Source organism: Astatotilapia calliptera, chromosome 12 (genome assembly GCF_900246225.1).
Source record: "Astatotilapia calliptera chromosome 12, fAstCal1.2, whole genome shotgun sequence".
In the NCBI taxonomy this organism is placed as follows: Eukaryota; Metazoa; Chordata; class Actinopteri; order Cichliformes; family Cichlidae; genus Astatotilapia; species Astatotilapia calliptera.
Genome location: NC_039313.1, coordinates 38,209,217 through 38,215,411, shown reverse-complemented (window position 1 = coordinate 38,215,411; position 6,195 = coordinate 38,209,217).

Genomic DNA, 6,195 nt, shown 5'->3' with positions numbered 1-6,195 from the left:
TTGTCTGATCTCGGAAGCCAAGCTGGGTCGGGCCTGGTCAGTACTTGGATGGGAGACTGCCTGGGAATACCAGGTGCCGTAAGCTTTTGCATTTCAACACACAAATGACAGTTTAAATATTGAAACGGATCTGAGGCACTCTTTAAGCTCATTTTCGAATAGGATGGTTAGTGAGTCTTGTGCAAAGAGCTCTTCCACTCATGTAGTAATGTCAAATTCTTCAAGCGTTACATCAGTATCACTGTACATGCACAGAGCACCTGTAGATGTTTTTGTGCAAACACTCACAATTGTTTATGACGTGAATATTGCAGCATTAAGTATGCATTATAACTGTGCTGTCATGGGCAGCTATTAAAAATAAAAGTAGAAACTAATCAATATGCTTCACTCTAAATTGTTTTTTAAATCCCAATAAATGGGTTACAGTATCTACATGAACCCCGTTGTCGAGGAAGCCTCTCACTTACGGCCATACCAGCCTGTTCTCATCTGATCTCTGAAGCTAAACAGGGGCGGTCCTGCATAGTCGCGTCACCTTCACCTTGCTCCATGTTAGAAACTCCATGATATCATGTTCCCTGCTCAGGGTAGCACACTGATGCGCATTTATTCAGTATTCTTCGGGGCCGCAGTCGGCAGCCAATAAGAGTTAAAACTCGTTGCACAAGAGTGTCAGGTTGACACTGTGCCCGCTGCACGCTACAAGGCTAACAAGTTCCTCACTACTGAGCCCAGACGGACTAGCCGTAGACATTCTCTACATTTACAGAATAAATAAGTTCGTGTATTTCCTAAATATTTCGTTCTTGTCGTTTTTTTGTTTTGTTTTGCACAAAAGCGAAATGCAATCAGGAGCGTTGTCATGAAGCTTTTCCTCAAGCTGCCTCCACTGAGTGAGCAGCGGCGCCCTCTGCAGTTTGTGTGTGGAAGTGCAAAAGCTTACAGCACCTCGTATAGGGCTTTGGAGTTGACGTCACGCCGCAATGCATTGTGGGAGCGCAGCGCCATTTTTGGGGTCTACGAATCAAAAGAAACTAGTGATGGGCAGATGAAGCTTCATGAAGCACTGAAGCTTTTCATCCAATTGGTTCACCCCAACGCGAAGCTTCTTGAAGCTTCATTTGCTCTAGTAGGACACCTACTGGACGTAAAAATAGTAGTTGGCATGAATTTGAAGAGTGTGGCCTTTTGCACACAGCCTGTAAATGTCAACAACAAAAGGAGTGTGTAAAACATCTATATTGTAGTGATGGCAGTATACTGTGTATATTTATACTGGCAGTATGGAAAATGATCATTTGGAAATGCTTAAAATGGAAATGATCATTTACTGTGAGGTGAGGTGTGGTTGGGGTGTGGACAGTAGTTGTGCTTTTGTAACGTTGAGGTATGGACAGCTACACACTGAGGCGTCAGTCCTGCCTGTTCACATTTTATTCTGTAAAAACTAAATTTCCACTGCTTTTATGACCTTTTAGTGGGGAGAACATAGCTAGGATTTAATGATTTAAACACTTAAACCCCCGCGGAGCCATCATTTTGCGGAGCCATCATTTTGCGTTTCTACCTTTAAAAGCCAGAGAGCAGTCAAATGCCTGGTAGCTAAGCTTTAGCTTCAGCCAAGTGGAAGCTAAATTGGCTAGTCATTCATATGTATATTAGGTTGTTACCTAGGAATTCAGGAGGGAGGGGAGTGGGGGTGTGTGAATGAGGGGGTGGGGGAGCTGCTAAAAGCTGTGAACTTCCTTTTGTGTTTCATCTTGAAGCATTCTCAATCATCCAGGGAAATAAATCTCCAAAAGTCACCAACTTGGAGTGTTTCAGTTTGCCATCTTAGGGAGAAATCAACAGACATGGGTGTATGTCCTTTGTTGCTGAGATTTATTGATAAAAACAGTACAAAAAACCAACCATTTGTACACATATTTACAAATAATAATAAAAAGTAAGTGAGTACATTTCAACATTTTCAGCAATCACTCACAATCCTGGCACTGCCATGGTGTCTGTAGTCTGCATTTACCACATGTGTATCTGTTGCAGTGAATGATCTGTAACTCTCAGAGGTTGAAAACACCTAAGAAATAAGTTAAATTGTTATTTCCATAGCCCTTTTACACACAATGAAACACATAACCTGCAAGTAAACCTGACAAGTTTGGGATCAAGTTTTGGGTGGCTTGCGACCTAAAATCCAAGTACATTTGCAATGTCTTCCCATATCTTGGCAAGGACCCCAATCATCCCACTGGGGAGAGACTTTCGGACTTTCTGAAAATGTAACTCTGAGAGTTACAGAGTCTGTAGTCTGGACTCTGCTGAAGATCAGACAGCTGCTTCACATCTGGATACTTCAGGTTGTTTCCGTACAGGTCCAGCTCTCTCAGATGGGAGGGGTTGGACTTCAGTGCTGCTGCCAGATAATCACAGCTGATCTCTGACAAACCACAGTCGATCAATCTGTATAAAGAATGAAAGATGTAAGTTTATTAGACAAAGTGTGAGCTTGAAATCATTCAGTGTTTCATCATCTGTTCAGAGCTGAAGAAGGTTCAGAATGTAGAAGTTTAGAAAATGGAAACTCCAAACAGCTGAAGCCAACAGGAAGCAGCTTCAAACAGGAAACTGTGCAGAGTTTCAGACTATATGTCCTGATGCAGCCAGTTGGATTTTGGAGATTTGAATCTCTGTTCTGTGACTAAGTCCTTGAATCATTTCTTCCAGTTGGTCCAACAAGACAGACTAAGTGTTGGACATGTGTTGTGGCTCCATTAGGGGAGCTTCTAAATGTGATGTGATGGCCCCTCTGGGTCTGTCAGGTCACAGGACTGAAGAGAGCTCAAACTGGGCACACAGTTGTTCCAGTCTGGACCAAAGACTATACTGGGACTGGGGGACTGCTTTGACTGCACCCACTGGGACTTTTTAAAGGCTCATGGTCTCACTTAGATCATCGATTTCTACTTACATTTCTTTCTGGGAAAAATGGGGATTACTTTGAAAACGGGAAGTATTTTCCCCAATAAGCAGCCCTGGATTAGTAAATCACTCCAACATGTTCTCAGGCAGAAGAAGCTGTCTTGTTATGAGGGAGAGAAGAAAAAGATTGAGGCACAGAAACTTGTTGAAAGAGAGATAAAGCAGCTAAAATCAGGTGTAAAAGTAAAGCAGAGGATGAGCTGAATAAAGGACACTCAAGGCTGGCTTGGAAAGGAATGAAGTCCATGGTGGGGATGCAGAACAAGGAGCAAAGATGAATGTGATGCTGAATCAGCAGAAGACTTGGACTCATTGGATTCCAGCTTTGATATCATTGATTTCAATGAAGAGCTTTGTGATTGTAGCAAAGGGCTGGTAGCTCTGAGAGTCCCACTGATGAGGTGTTTGTGTGGAAATCTCTTAGTGGGACCAAAGAGAGAAAAAGCCCTGGTCCTGATGCTGTGGGAGGGAAATGATTGAAGTGTGCTGTGAGGAACTGACTGGGAGATTTTCACACATTTTCCAGTCCTCCTTGGAACAACAGGAAGTTCCCAGCATATGGAAACAAAGGTTAAGTGTCCTATGGCAATCAGTGATGATGGTGCTGTGGCCCCACCACCTCCACCTCTTTGTAAAGGAACTAACTGTAATCTGAAGCTTCAAATGGAAATAAGACTTCCTCCACTAGGTGGCAGTGTCTGATGAGAAAGTGTTAGTGGAGCTGGCCTGGAGTCAGAAACAGGAAGATGCAGGATTTGGGCTGAAATGGGGAAAAGTGGTTCGCACTAGTGCCTTAAAGCAAGAAGGTTGTAGGTTGAAGCTTGTTGGCCTTTCTGTGGAGGTTGGATGTTCTCCCACAGTCCAATGAAATGCTGCTTAGGTTCATTGGTGCTTCTAAGTTGGCTGTAAATGTGGATGTGAGAGAGTGCTTTTCTGTCTCTCTCTGTTGGCCCTGTGACGGACTGCTCACCTGTGCAGGTGGACCACGCCTCTTGCCCTATGACAGCTAGGGCACAGGCTGCAGCCCTGTGAGCCTAAGCTAGCAAAAATGATCCATAGATGGCCTGAAATCCCCCAGTTAGCAGTTTGGTAGATAGCTATGACATGCTAATCCCATCCAGCAGCTGTATTCTACCTGTAAGCTGATCCCTGCTGAGCCAAAGCACTTTTTCATATACAAATTACAACCTTTAATAGAAACCTATTGGTCAGCATCTTATTAGCCTGCTGTTAGCTTCATTCCACAGAAAACTGAGAGAAACTAACAGAGTTGATAAAGAATAAAGAGAAATGTGCTGATTTAAAGCCTTTGAAGTGCTTCAGATGATCTCTGTCCACTTCTGTCCACTCATTCATTCATGTAAGCTTTCTAATGCAGCTTTGATCTTCACAGTCTGCTTCATGAAACTCATTCTAACCCTGAATGTCAGAGTGTTCCTCCTTCTCTTTCCCATCATTCATGCTGGCAGTGGAGGAGATTTGGATGTTGGACTGTGCTTTGGATGATGTGTGTATGTTTGTGTTGGACTGCTGTCTGTAAAGCAAACGCACATTTTGCTTTGGATTTCAGTGTCAGACAGACTTTAGGGTGGAATGAAGAGTTGGAGAGTTCCACAGTGAATTATCCAGTGGAGGATTTTTCTTCTTCTTTGAAGGTTTGAAATGTGAACATTGTTCTGCTGCAGTCAATGGACTAAACCAGAGAAGAAGAAAACAGACTTTACCATGAAGATCCTCAGTGTGGATCAGTATAATATCAGCCTGATGTCTGCAGTTTAGTGTCTGCACAACTTTCACATCATATTCATCTCAGCACAACTAAAACATGCTGACTGACCTCAGAGTTTCAAGTCCACATCCTGGACTCTCCAGGAAACCACACAGATGCTTCACTCCTGAATCCTGCAGCTTGGTGTTAGTCGTCCACCAGGAGTCATTACTCAGGTCCAGCTGTCTCAGATGGGAGGGGTTGGACTTCAGTGCTGCTGCCAGATAATCACAGCTGATCTCTGACAAACCACAGTCCCACAATCTGTACAAAGAATGAAAGATGTAAGTTTATTAGACAAAGTGTGAGCTTGAAATCATTCAGTGTTTCATCATCTGTTCAGAGCTGAAGAAGGCTCAGAATGTAGAAGTTTAGAAAATGGAAACTCCAAACAGCTGAAGCCAACAGGAAGCAGCTTCAAACAAACACAACAAGAGAAAAAACTCTGAATGTTTCACATTAAAGTCGTACATTTCTCATAAAAACAGGACAAAGACTTGAAAAAGTTGTGTTTTTCCTTCCAGGAACCACAAGGCTTCACTTTTAAAGGTGAAGTGTGAAAGAAATGGACATATTTGAAGTCCAACACCTTTTTCCAGTCACATTATTAAAGCAGACAAACTACAAGCTCATTTTCATTCCAACAAGTCATTTTCTGACCTGGACTAACAACACTGGTCTCTATGTGCAGCTGGCTGTGAGACCAGTGCTCAGGGAGCGTCTACAAAGTGCAACACTGAAAGAACATCACACACTCATTTGCTTCCATCATCCAACCTGAAGAGGAAACAGAGACGCCTCCCCTTCAAAGTAAAAGCTGCTCCTTTTGGACACAGTATCAAAGAAAGTCTACAGTATAACATAGAAAAGACAGAACAAAGTTTTGGTTGTTTTTAAATTGTGCAGAAATGAAACTTCACTAAGCTCAATTATGTGACAGACATTTCATCCCATGTCAGTTTGGCCTCATCCTGGGCCGGATTATCCAGCACACACTCTGACCACAGGCCACGCACAGCTGGACTCCATCCAAGAGACAGGAAACAAACCAACACAATAATAAAAAGCACCATGTGATCTTCTTACATCTTCAAGACAAACATAGTAAAAACATGAGCATATTTGTTTCCTGATAAAATGATGTGACAGGTAGAACAGAGTAAAGTGGTGGTGTTACAGCCTTTCTCCCCTCTGCTGCCGAGGCTGTTAGTCTCTCCCAAACTCAGCTACAGGACTTCCAAATGAATGAAAGCAGCAGAAGTGGCTTTACAAATGAAAGAGGAAGAGGAGAAGAAGAGGAGAGGGAGGCCACCCTGACCATCACTCCAGCTGAAAACATCACACTTCCATTAAAGTTGGTGAGAAAATGTTGAGCAGGATGAGCTGCTGGCTAATCTGGAGGCTGTAGCAGCAGCTCACAGTCACAGCGGATTTCCACTCATGAA